Source organism: Artemia franciscana, chromosome 14 (assembly GCF_032884065.1).
Source record: "Artemia franciscana chromosome 14, ASM3288406v1, whole genome shotgun sequence".
Lineage (NCBI taxonomy): Eukaryota > Metazoa > Arthropoda > Branchiopoda > Anostraca > Artemiidae > Artemia > Artemia franciscana.
This window is the reverse complement of record NC_088876.1, coordinates 31994534-32008723: the sequence shown is the minus strand read 5'-3', so window position 1 is coordinate 32008723 and position 14190 is coordinate 31994534.

Below are 14190 nucleotides of genomic sequence, written 5' to 3'. Positions count from 1 at the left end.
ATCCATTGATTTTCTTAAAATAGATAGTAGCTCTATGTTTCCTAGCTTCAGTAAATTTAAATGTAATTGTGAGACCAGGGATTACAAAGTAGGTGAAAACTTGCAAATGAGCCTCTGGTATCAATAAAAATTTGTAAGAAATGGATATCAATTTAAAGATTAAAAAAATTGTTAGAAAACAAAGAAGACAAATGAATAAACAAAAGTAACCCCTTTACAACCATTTAATGAATTGTCACAAATATAGGTCACCCTTAAGATTGAAATGAACAAAGCTTCAATTATGAATCCATTTTCCTTTAAACAGACTGAAGGGGCAAACCTCCAAGCTTTGACAAATTCAATCTCACTTTTGGGCATTCTCACCTTTCCTTTTCAAAGGAAACTTTCTTTGGATGTTTCCCACCCAACTAAAAACAACACAGACAGAATCAGGTAGAAGTGACCTTCTACTTAGCCTACATACACAAGGGAAAAGCATGCATCTCTATACTATAATTTACCTCCAACCTGCCTAATGTGCAAATATATAGCCAAAATTATGTAGTTCCAATGTATTCTGTCACCTGTTACCTTTTCCCCCATTCTTGCTTTGTTTACAGTTGCTTCAATTAACAGGGAGTTAAAGGTTGAGGGATAGATTGGCAGAATCAATGGGAAACATGTAACTTCAGCTATAAATATTTTTGGAGGTCATCAAAGGTCAATGCCATCTAGAGCAAGAATGAGTAGAGATGTGTACTTTGAAATACCTTCCCAGGACATACTTTAGCCTGTAGACCAATCCCTGAAAGTTTCATTTTCCTAACCTAACCCATTTCAGTGATAGCAAGAAGTCAATCAACTAGAATTTTACTGGATAAAATTACCATCCTTTGGAATAGACTCTGAATAGTCTACCCTAGCCTACTTCTTCAATAGGATTAAAGACAGTCTCAGAATAATGATTTGGCAGCCCATAAATCCTCAACTTATCTTTAATACTTCACCTAGGCCTGTTTACAGAGCCTAAAAGGAGTTAATGCTTAAAATGCTACCATGTGGCAATTTAATGGAGCCTCAATGTTACCTGGAAGAAGTCAATCCTTAGAATGATTCCAAATGGCAATTTAAGGTAATAATTATGCCTGGATATGCCATAAAACATGGAAATCTTTAAATTAAATAATAAGTTTTTCATTGATTTAACCTACTTGCTAATAGATAGCCTACTACTCAGGGTGTCCTTTAATGTTGATCCCAAAATATGGTGATTTACTAACCTGGCTCAGATCCCTCTTTCTTTTGCAAAATCACTGTCCCACTTTCTTCCAAGCAAATAACTTCATATTCCATTACTTCATTCTTGTCCATATTTATTTTTTGTTGAAGAAGGTGAATTATGTACTTACTGCACTAACCATTCTTTTGAGCACGGTAAGAAAATCACTTACTGCAGTTACTGCCGGCAGTAACTATTCTCGTTCCCAGTGGGTTGGGCAGTAACCATTTTCCCGCTAGGAACGGAAATAGTAACCATTCGGTTACTACAGTAAGTCCCTGGAACACACCCTAAGTGTTTGTTATCTGTTTTAAATCCAGGCTGAAAAGTCACTGGCTATATTCACTGAAATAGGAAATTTTCCCAAGGATGATTTTGCTTTGGATAGCAATCTTTCAGATTCAAACAAAGGCAAAGCTAAAAATATATATATATATAAATATCTAAAAAAATACAACTCCCAGCCTGATATTATTTCCATGAAGGGCAGTTATGATGAGCTAGAAATTTTTTAAAGCAATGATAGCAACTCCTTGCTTGCAAATGAGTCTTTTGTATCTACCAGTTCGAAAAAGAAAATATTTTGGGAAAACTGACAACTATTTTCCAAAATATTTACAATCCTGGGAAACTGAAGACATGTTCAAAGGCTGGCATGCAAAGAAACAGTGGCGATTTGGTAATTCACAAATGGTGTAATACTGAACTGAGCAATACAAAGGGAAGGAATGATTTGGCAAACCATGCGATGTTGAAAACCCACAAGAAAAATGCAGCCATTCCAAGGAACAATGCATGTATTTTCCCCAGAGAGAACTTTCCAAGGGGAAGGAAGTTTCCGCGGATGAAATTTTAAGGGGAATTGTACAGAGGGGATTTGCCAGAATTCCTATTTAACTTTCTCTTTGTCAACCCAATCTTATGTGTGGAGATTTTAAGAGTAATTATCTGGGATAAATTTTTGATGGAATTGAATTGTCTAGAAGATCTTTCTGGGGAGTGGAGGGACTTTCCGTGGAGGTGGAGCCAGATTTGCTGGCATTTATAAAAAACATATTTGACAAAAAAAAATATTTTTCATCTGAAAGTACGCCTAAGGAGGAACATTAAAACAAACAAAAAGTATACATATATTACAGGGATTGCCCCCCCCCCCTCTTCAACACTTCATTTTATGCTTAAGGTTGAATTTAGTCTGTAAGAACTACTCCCAAAACTCGTTTGTTGTTTAAATAGAACAACAAGAAACTAAAGTACTAAAAACTTCAGCATGAATATTCTGGTCTTTAGAGGTGGCAGTCCACCTTATTATATTATTGTTTCTATTTGTTTTAATTTTTAATGTTGCTTCTTACTTTCAGGTAAATTTTTTATATAATTCCTGGTGTAAGTTAATGTCTGCTTGCCAAAGAATATTAGGTTCTTCACATTTGACAAATCATCAAGTAGTTAATTTACCCTCTTAGCCATTGCTTCAACACCCTTTTTGGTCACAACATGTCCAACCAGCACCAGTATGAGCTCCCTTAGCTGTGCAAACAGGAGAGGGGTCAGTGATGAAATTTTTCAGTGAACTCTGCAAAGTAGTCATCACTGTCCAAAACAAACTGCAACTCTGCCTTCATGGTTGGACTCTCCCAAAGCTTTGCAATTAACAGATACAAGTTCCAATTCATAGGTCTTTTGTTTTTCTTAGGGATAAACTTCAGAAAGTACTCAATCAATGGCTCCCATTCCAAGGGAACCCTTTGCAAATCTGGGCAAGTGTAAGCCATCTGGTAGACATGTGCTTACTGTATCTTCCAAAAGTCCTCTAATCTAGGTGGCCAGCCCTGACAGAAATAGTACACTGCAATCAGCAGCTATGAAGCATCATCAACAATAGCTTCTAGTCCTTTTCAGAGCATTAGGGACAACATGGATCCTGCATTTCCTGAAATCTAACAATCCTTTGTTTTGATCTCAAGTTATTTGAAAGTTTTCACTGTTCATCAAGCACCAAACTTTTATATTATCTAAAAATCAACCACTGTCTATGACAAAAAGATTTTTTAGACTTAAATTGGCTTCATAAATTGCTCTCACAAGCTCACGTTTTAAATCTTCTGCTTTTTCATGACAAATGAAATAGGTAGCTAAGTGATGACTGATAACCCTGTTTGTTTCCTCAGACCAGAATCCAACTCAAACCTGAAGCTCTTTCTTACTACATTTGTCCTTTCTTAAAAGCAGTATAAATAATGGCTTCTTCCATGTACCTGGCCATTGCCCTGAAGTTAGTACCTTATTACAAAGAAAAACAATTGTTGGTGTAAGAAAATGATAGAAATTTCCTAAATATGGTTATAGTTACACCATCAACACCTTCAGCAGACCCTCCTTTTAGAATTTTAAACACCAACTTAATTCTTCTTAACATTTACTTCACCCATTAAATTACAATCATGTTCTTTCATAAGATAAAGAACAACTTTGGCAGTCTGGTCAACCTCTTGCATTGTTACATGTTCAACATCCAAACTTACTAAGTACCAGGCAATGAAACTACTACTTGAACAGCCTTTACACCCCCCAAATCTTCTACATTGCACCTGGAAGATTCTTCCAAATATTGATAAATTGACAATCTACTCTACTTTTTTCCATTTTGCAAAATACCTACTGAGATAACCAATTTGGACATGCAATCCTAACTCATGAACAGACTTCACATTGGAGATCTTCCAATAGCTGTTGCTAAGCTTACAGAGAAACACATTACCCTGTCATAGCTGATATTTTGCTTTTGTTTTTTTTTTCTCTTTGCACTGCTCCATCACTTTCTTTTTGTATAAAGACAGGTATTCAATAAATAATAATGATAACAATATAATAGCAGTGATTATTATATTTGGAGAGAGCATTGTGTTGCAAATGAAATGTCATATTTCTTTATTTTTTATCTAATTTCTGTCTTACATTACAATTTTGTGAGAACACCTTCACATGACATAACATAGGCTTGGGGTCTATTCCTGGAAACTTTATTCACCTAACTCAACTGCTTTCTAAGAAAAATGCAGCTCAATCTTGCTTTCTAGTAGGGCTATAATGAAAGAAAGTTTGAGATGGCTAGGCCACACTCTGCAGATGAAGGATGGCAGATTGCCAAAGATTGTCCTTTTTGGCCAACCATCTGGGGCTACAAGGAATGCAGGTTGTCCTTGTCTGGGTTGGGAGGATGTCATAAATAAAGATTTAAAGAGAATGGGAACTTCCTGGGAGGGTGTAAAGAGGGAGGCCTTGAATAGACTAGGTTGGAGGAGGAGCCATGCACAGCTGTGTTGGCCTCAGGCAGCTTGGTGCTGCAGTGAGTTATTAGTAGTAGTAGTAGTGAACATCACATTCTTGCAATGGAGTAGTACTCTTGTGCATGATGTATTTTGTAGTGAGCACTTTGACAATGAAAGAGTAGTACCATTCAATTCTGTTTCCAAATACATTGATCACTAACACAACAATTATGTCCCAGCCCTCCTGCTAATGAGGCTGCATATGAAAAAAATGAATGATTTTCTTTTTATATTCAATTAGCACTACTTCCTATTATGAACAAGCTAATGATATATAAGTGCAAAAACAACAAAATTAGTGAAGTTCTGTATATAACAGAGTGGTATATTCACTTTATATGAAAGCCAGTAATACTGTTTGCTATAAAATTACCCCCATTTCTACTCCTTTTAACTCTAGAGGGCCCTGAAATTTGTCTACATGACAGGTCTATACCTATTGAAATTTTGACAAAACAAATCTTCAAATTCAATTCTAGATAGCCTAGTTTTTACCTGCAATTACAAAAGGAGACTCTTTTGCTTTTCTGGCTCTGACTTTCTTCAAGATCTTCAAAATATGATTGACTCATTCTTTGAAATTGCGGCCTTAGCTAACCTGCATAATTATTCAATTTTGTTTCTTCAATAAAAATTTTCTCTTTTATTGTCCGTCTCACACTTTTTTTTTTCTGAAAATCAGTAACGACTCCAAAAAAGTCGGGAGATTATCGGGAGGTTTTTTTTAAGTCGGGTGATTATCGGGAGGATATAGGCTAGGCTAGTAGTCAGGCGAATACCGGATATCTATAAGACCCGTAAGAATAGTGTATTCGAATTTGTACTATAGAATCCTTGAACTGGCAACAGGTTAAGAATTGGTTTCAAGTTAAAACATTGTTATTTTGGTAAAGAAACAGATCATAGAAGCAGAAAAGCCGCCTACCCCCTAGGACAGGTCAGTAGCCTACTTCTTGTTCTGCCCACGTACAGGGATGTATAATTGTCCAGTTCCAGGAAACTTGGTACTTACCCTAAAAAAAATCCTGTCACGTAAGGTAAGCCACGTCTTTATTGTACACAAATTATCCAGTGGAAATGAACTATCTGAGTTGACTGATCAGATCAGATGAAGTTATGCACTGAGAATCAAATCAACCCTTTTTCAAACACAACAATGGTCTCTCACGGGACAAGCTGCCGACTAGGTCATTAATTAGGGTCCGCAGTTGACTTCCGCGAATCAAACGCGGCCGGCGGCTTTGAAATCCCCCTTTTACGGGCAACAAAGACATATTTCGCATTCTGCCAGACAATCAAGAAAGATCAGAAACTTCAAGTTGGACAGAGCTCAATTCAACAGAAATCGGGAGATTATCGGGAGGAAAATTCAGTCGGGAGATTTTCCAAAAAGTCGGGAGATCTCCCGATAAATCGGGAGGAGTGGAAGCACTGGTCCGTCTTTACATATTTGCCAATTTACGAGTTAAATGAAGTTGCATTTCCAACTACAAACTACGAATCATGCTTAGCAGTCAAACAGTTCATGGCGACGAACTATAAGAAGCAAGTCGGGCTAACTGTAACCGAACTTGAAGCCTGATATATCATAAAACTATGTCTGTTGATGCATAACTATGGATGGGCCATTACAGGGTCTTTGTGCTGCTGGGAGAGTGTGCTTGAAGCCTAAAAAAGTGAAAATTTATGCCCAAATTACATGAATCTTCATAAGCTTTCAAATGAAAATTACACTATGTTTGAGGGATAGGGTGCGTAGAAATCAATTTATAGTTCCCTGTGATTGCAGAAAATGGCTTCAGATTTCGCTTGATACAGTGTGATAGCGCCCTTTTTATTGATTAAATAAAAAAAACAAGTTTTTTTAACTGAAAGTAAGGAGCGACATTAAAACATAAAACGAACAGAAATTACTTCGTATATGAAAGAAGCTGCTTCCTCATCAACGCCCCGCTCTTTACGCTAAAGTTTGACTCTTTCTCTCAATTCTTCTTTTTAAAACAGTAAAAAACTTTAGCGTAAAGAGCGGGGCGTTGATGAGGAAGCAGCCTCTTTCATATACGAAGTAATTTCTGTTCGTTTTATGTTTTAATGTCGCTCCTTACTTTCAGTTAAAAAAACTTGTTTTTTTTATTTGATTTCCGAACGTTTTTGAATCAATGCATGTTTTGATTTTGGCTCTCCGCAGAGGAATAATTAAAACGAAATTTGCATTTTTTTTTTTTTTGCTAAATGGCTTTCTCATAATTTTGATCGAACGATTTTGAGAAAAAAAGAGCGGGAGAGGAAGCCTAGTTGCCCTCCGATTTTTTGGTTAATTAAAAAGGCAACTAGAACTTTTAATTTTTTACGAATCTTTTTATTAGCAAAAGATTTACGTAACTTATAAATTAGCTTACGTAAAGAACTTTTGTATTCTCATATTTTTATTATATATATGAGGGGGTTCGCCCCCTCGTCAGTACCTCGCTCTTTACACTAAAGCTTAAATTTTGTCCCAATTCATTAAGAATGACCTGCATCACAAAAGCCGTAAAATAAATAGTTGAAATTACTAAAAATACTTTAGCGTAAAGAGCGCGGTATTAGGAGGAGGTGAGCCCCTCATATGGGTCATAATTTCTGTTTGTTTTAAGTTTTAATGCTGTTCCTTACTTCCAGCTGAAAGAACTTTTTCATATTTATTTTTTCATTGTTTTTTTTTTAAATATTGCTAGTAAATCCTGCCCTCCCTTCATGGAGATTTTCTTCCCCCATGACAAATTATCGATGGAAAGTTCCCCCAGCATATCCCCCTCTTCTCAACCCCTCCCCCCAACCAAAAAAATCCTCCTGAAAACGCCTGTACACTTCCCAATAACCATTACTATATGTAAGCACTGGTCAAAGTTTGTAACTTGTTGCCCCTCCCACGGGGACTGTGGGGGAGTAAGTCGTCCCCAAAGACATAGTTATAAGGTTTTTCGACTACATTGAATAAAATGGCTATCTCAAAATTTTGATCCGTTGACTTTGGTAAAATAATTAGCGTGGGAGGGGGCCTAGGTGCCCTCCAATTGTTTTGGTCACTTAAAAAGGGCACTAGAAATTTTCATTTCTGTTAGAATGAGCCCTCTTGCAACATTCTAGGACAACTGGGTCGATACGAACACCCCTGGGAAAAAAACAACAAAAAAACAAATAACACGCATCCGTGATCTGCCTTCTGTCAAAAAATTCAAAATTCCACATTTTTGTAGATAGGAGCTTGAAACTTCTAGAGTAGGGTTCTCTGATACGTTGAATCTGATGGTGTGATTTTCGTTAAGATTCTATGACTTCTAGGGGGCGTTTCCCCCTATTTTCTAAAATAACGCAAATTTTCTCAGGCTCGTAACTTCTCATGAGTAAGACTAAACTTGATGAAACTTATATATTTAAAATCAGCATTAAAATGCGATTCTTTTGATGTAGGTATTGGTATCAAAATTCCATTTTTTAGAGTTTTGGTTACTATTGAGCCGGGTCGCTCCTTACTACAGTTCATTACCACGAACTGTTTGAACACAATCTTTTCTTGAGTATCATAATAGATTGAATTCACATACTTTCCAGCACACATTAGGGAAAGGTTGAGAGGAGGACATCATGAGCAAGAACACTAATTATAAATATCCTGGGGACGGCTGGGCAAGTGCTATCAAGAAGTTTGCATTTTGCTAGTTAGAGCCATTCTTTAACATACTCTTATTTCCCAAGAAGCATTATCTCCCTGCCAGCGTCCATGGGAAACATACAAAAAAAAATGTTCGTTCGAAGAGCTCGCCCTGAAAACGGTGGAAATGATGAACCTATATCTTTTGTGCTTGAGACTCCGTCCAATTAAATATTTTGTGCGGAATAATTTTTTTAAAGAAGAATACCCTTTTCAAAGCATTGCTATCCGATTGTTAAACTTGAATATGAAGACATGATTAAAAAGATGACATTAAAGCCTTGTTTCCAATCCTCCACCAATGAAAATGAGAGGAAGCTCTTTTCAAAAACCGGTTAAAAATAGGGATGTCAATTGCATAATTCCTTGGCCGTTTTATCCGTAAAACGTCAACCGGAAAAGCGGCACAAGCTTGCAAGGGTGTGTGCTGCTACTCAAAGATGACCAGAGAATTAACCTGGGATATGTTGTCGTAACTATACAGCCTCTATCACCGACATCCAAGAAGAAGAAGAAGAAAGAATTATTGGACTAAGAATATGAATAATAGAAAGAATAAGTTACAGAACTCATTGGCATGTGTTGACGCACTCGGCTGTTTTCCTTCTCTAAGGTTAGTAGCTGACATTTTATTTTGGCATTTCACAAAATATAAGAGATATTTCAGTATTTGGTTTACACAAGGATCTAAAAGACGGTTGGACAGTATTTACAGTACTCCAGTAAAAAGAGGAAAAGTCCATTTGTATGCTAGTGCATATTTTTTAGCATAGCTCAATAAGTTTTGGAAACTCACTGCACAATACAAAATTTACTACCTGAAAATTGTGAAATTTTTTCGAGAGAAACGGAACACATAAGTTGAATTTCGAATAAAGGTTTCTGAAAGGTGCTATTTACCAGGAAAGGGTATTACAAGAAGAGTTTGGAAAAAACTTTTATCTGTCAACTTTTAGTATTTTTGAACAACGAATATACTATTCACAGAGGGATAGTAAGATAAATGGTACAGGCACGTTTCAACGAAATTTAGTTCAGATTCCCTTTAACAAAATAAAGGTAGAAGACACTGACATAGTGAAAATGCATATTGAATCCTTTTTAAAAATAAAGTCTCCCTACCGTAGGTCAAAATCGAAAATAGAGTATTTAGATGCAACTCTGAATGCTCCTAAAATGTATGAACTTTATCTAGAAATTTGTAGCGATGAAGGATGGAGTCCGGTATTTTTAAAATTAATAAGAATATTTTCAACCAAAATTACAATATGGGCTTCCATAGGTCCGAGAAGGACTTATGTGATGCATACGGGGAGAAATGTGATGCCCAAAAAGATGGTAGTAAGCTGCTCGAAGTGAAAAAGAAGAGTTTTGAACAACATGGCATTAGTGAGGCTTAGACTAGAGAGAAGAGAAAAAAGGAAAGGGCTATTAGATCAGAACCACTTCTATGCTTCGAACTTGAAAATTCATTTGCCCTTCCTGGAGGTAATACTTCATCATTTTTCTACAAAAGACAAATTACAACTTATAACTTGGAGGGTGCATTCTCATATCATCGGGCTTCTGGAGAACGCACAGAAGAAGTGTATTGCATAGTATGGCCTGAAACAGTTGCAGGTCACGGAGAAACCAAATAGCAAGTGGTGTTCTCCTGATGGTTGAAATAATTCTGTCTTCATATCCTGACGTTTCTCAGATTGTCACTTCGTCAGATTTATGGGTTGGCAAAAGAATTCAGAAAAACAAAAATTCAACCATGAGCTTTACTATGCAGGATCTGCTTCATATGTTCCCTAGACTGTTGAAAGTAACATACGGTCCATAGTTTTATTGAAAGAAGTATAAAGCATTTCGAATAACATTCAACCCTGGACTATCTGACGTAGCTAAAAAAAAGTTAACAAACAGAATTCGTATATCATTATTCAAATAAGCAAAATCCTGGATTTTCAGTAGGTCTCCCAAGATGTTTAAGTACGCCAATGTTCCATTAACCAAAGTTGAACAATTTCAATTTGCACAAGACTACTCGAAAAAAGTCATTTACAAACTGTCCTTTCCTGGTGAATCAGTCGTTTTAAGTTTGATCTTATTGTTCACTATAAAACAAAAAGGCTGATCCAGGTATTACCGATTGACGTTTCTGAACCCTTACTCAGAAACGGATCTATTTTTTTTTTTAATTTTGAAGGTATGAATTTATCAAACAGTTCGTTCCCACGAACTGTAGTAAGGAGCGACCCGGCTCAATAGTAATCAAACTCTAAAAAATGGAATTTTGATACCAATAGCTACATCAAAAGAATTGCATTTTAATGCTGATTTTAAATATATAAGTTTCATCAAGTTTAGTTTTAACCATCAAAAGTTACGAGCCTGAGAAAATTTGCGTTATTTTAGAAAATAGGGAGAGACACCCCCTAAAAGTCATAGAATCTTAACGAGAATCACACCATCAGATTCAGCGTATCGGAGAACACTACTGTAGAAGTTTCAAGTTCCTACCTACAAAAATGTGGAATTTTGCATTTTTTGCCAGAAGGCAGATCACGGATGCGTGTTTATTATTATTTTTTCTTTTTTTTCTTTTTCCCAGGGGTGATCGTATCGACCCAGTTTTTCTAGAATGTTGCGAGTGTAGACCCCTCCTTCATTTACTAAGAGGCCTAAATAACATAATTCATTTTGTTGATGACGTTATAGCTATGGACAAAGACGCGGAAGACCACTTAGTAACCCCAGCGAAAGTATTTGAGAAATTTAGAGAAGGCAATTTAAAATGTAGACTGGAAAAAGTAAATCTTTTTCAAACAAAGCTAAAATTTTTAGGAGTAGTTGTAACGCAAGGACAAATTTCCCCAGACCCTGAAAAAATAAAATCCGTTAAAAATATAAAGCCCCTCAAACAATTAAACAATTACGAGGAATCTTGGGATTAATGAGCTATTTCCAAAAATTTATAAGAAATTACGCACAAGCTGCAAAACCTTTAACGGACCTCACGAGAGGCAACCCACAAAAGATTGTGTGGTCTAAAACAGCTAAGAATGCATTAGATCATTTAAAAAAGGCTCTAACTTCAGAACCTATTTTATCGTTACCCGACTTCCAAACAGGACAATTCGTTGTTACAACGGATGCCTCAAACAAGGGAATTGGGGCGATCCTCTCCCAAATAATAAATGGGGAAGAAAGAGTAATAGCGTACGCTTCTCGCACCCTGACATCTGGAGAGAGTAATTATTCTGCTACACGGCTTGAATTATTATCAATTATCCACCATTTGGACAAGTTCAGACACTATTTGGTAGGAAGAAAATTTAAACTGCGTTCGGACTACAAAAGCCTGCAATATTTGCAAACTTTCAAAAAGCCTTCGGGAATCCTCGCAAGATGGATTTTGAAAATCCAAGACTTAGATTATGAATTTGAACATCTTAAGGGAAAACAAAATGCCCCATGTGACTATCTAAGTAGATTTCCGGATAATACACCAGTAGAAAATGGAAACGAAGAAGTTAACACGATAAAAGCAAAAATTGCTCCAAAAAGTAAAAATTTTAAAATAAAAACTAATAATTCGGTTGAAAAAGAACAGAAAAACAGCCCACTTTCCTTAAATTCTATAAAAATATATCAAAAGAAAGACAATACTTGTGCCGCTCTAATAGAATATTTCTTATATGATAAAGAGCTACCCGATGAAATGAAATCTTTAAAAAAAAATTGATAATTATTATTACGATTTAGATGAACAAATACTATGTAAAATAATGACCGATAGCGATAAAAAAAATCAAACTTCCATTGTACCAGTGTTACCCCAAATTTTGGAAAAACCCGCTTTTGAATTTTTTCATTCTGAAGTGGGAGGTCATCTTGGAATAGATAAGACTTTCCATAGATTAAAACAATGCTTTTTCGTTACTTCAGCCTTAACAAAGTTAAAGAATTATGTTAATAATTGTGAAACCTGTAATTTAAGAAAAAATCCTCAAGTCTACCCTAATCCAACGATAGGAAGAACGCCTACGGCCCGGTTTCCATTTGATATAGTTTCTTTTTATTTATATGGTACAAGTGGAGGATTACCCACGTCTAATGAAGGACACACCTGTGTACTGTCAGTAATCGATCATTTTTCCGGTTTCACATTTGCTAAACCATTAAAAAGTTAAAGCGCTTATGCGACTTCGAAAGCTCTTGCTAAAATATTTCTTAATTTCGGTATTCCTAATACAGTATTGAGCGATAATGGCCCTAATTTTGTATCAAAAGTAACTAAGGATTTAATGTCTTTAATTAATACAGCTTACTCCCATGTCATTCGAGATAACCCATTTTATATATTATTCGGACGAGACATTAGAATCCCCTATAATGAAATTATAGAGTCACGACAATATTATAATGATTCTAAAGATTATAAACAAGAATTTATCAATAGAATGAGGAAAACTTATAAACTTGTAAAACAAGAAATAGAAAAATCGAAAAGAAAGCAAGAAGCAAAAAATATTCCTAACGTCAAAGGTAAACTCGATTTCCAAGTAGGAGATTGCGTTTACTTAAAAAATGAAAACAAATCTGACGGCAAGAAACTTTCGGACCGATACCTAGGACCGTTAAGAATAATTAAGAGGTTTGATAATAATGTTACATTTAAACTATTAAAACCAAAAACTGGAAAAATCTATAAGACCCACGTTAGTCGTATAAAAAGGGCAAAATTCACAGAAACATGGACCCCTCAACCTTCAACATCAAATACCTCGGAGGACGAAAATCAACCACCTCGCTCTAGATTAAGTAAGCTTAAACTAGTTAATTTCAAACAAGGATATTTTGAGAATAGTAGTGACGAGGAAAAATTTAATGAATTCTTAACAATGACAAATATGGTTACCCCCCTAAAAAATACCCCCGTTACGCGGAGACAGAAAAAAAGCGATTCATCTTCAAGTGAGGAATCAGAAGAATTGGACTATACGATTTCTCCACAAACGCAATTTTTCCCGGATCGAATTTCAACACCTTTTCCACCAAAACGTTTCCCCGACGATTTGGTACACCCTATCACACCAATAGACAGACCTTTTTCGTTACACGATGAATTAAATAAGGCTATACAGACCCCTGGTGACATAGAGTCAGAAAAGGTCTACCAGCCGCAACGACAAACATTGCGGGAGGCCATGGATCTTATTAATTACCCAATTAAAACTAGACAAAGCACACTTAATACTAATCCAGTTACCGATGAACAACAGTATCACGATATAACCGTCTCAAAAGCAAAACCAAAGGACTGGGTATCTTGGAAGGAAACCTTAATGCAAACAATTCCCCACCCCCCCCCCCGAAGATATGGCTTTCAAGCAATGGAGGCACCCCAAGAAGACATTTGAATCCTCCCAAAGCTCCCAAGAATCCTTCAATGCTCCCGAGCCCAGAGATCAACAGGACGAGTCAATCAGTAAACCCTCTACTTCACGAGGAGAAGAAATTTTCGAAGGTCAGGCTGGATCTACACCTAGATCTCAAACTTCTATTTCAAGAGAACCAGATACTAAATCTACAACTAGTTCCTTAGATACTGAGAGTGAATCAGGCGCAAATGAGCCCAAAGATGTGGAAGGAACAAGACCACAGAGTGCAACTGCCCAGGCTAAAAAGGCACAAATTAAAGGTCAAAAATTTCTTAAAAAACAATATAAAAAGTTTGATTTGATATCGCTAGCGAAGCCAAAGAAAAAAACCGAGTCTACCGAAGAGAAGGTAACAACAAGGTCAGGCCGAGTTGTCAAAAAACCAGATTTTTATTAAAAATTAGATTTTTAATAAAAAAAATCGATGTATTTCTATTCTGTTCGTGTGTTTTATTTTATTAAAAACTAAAA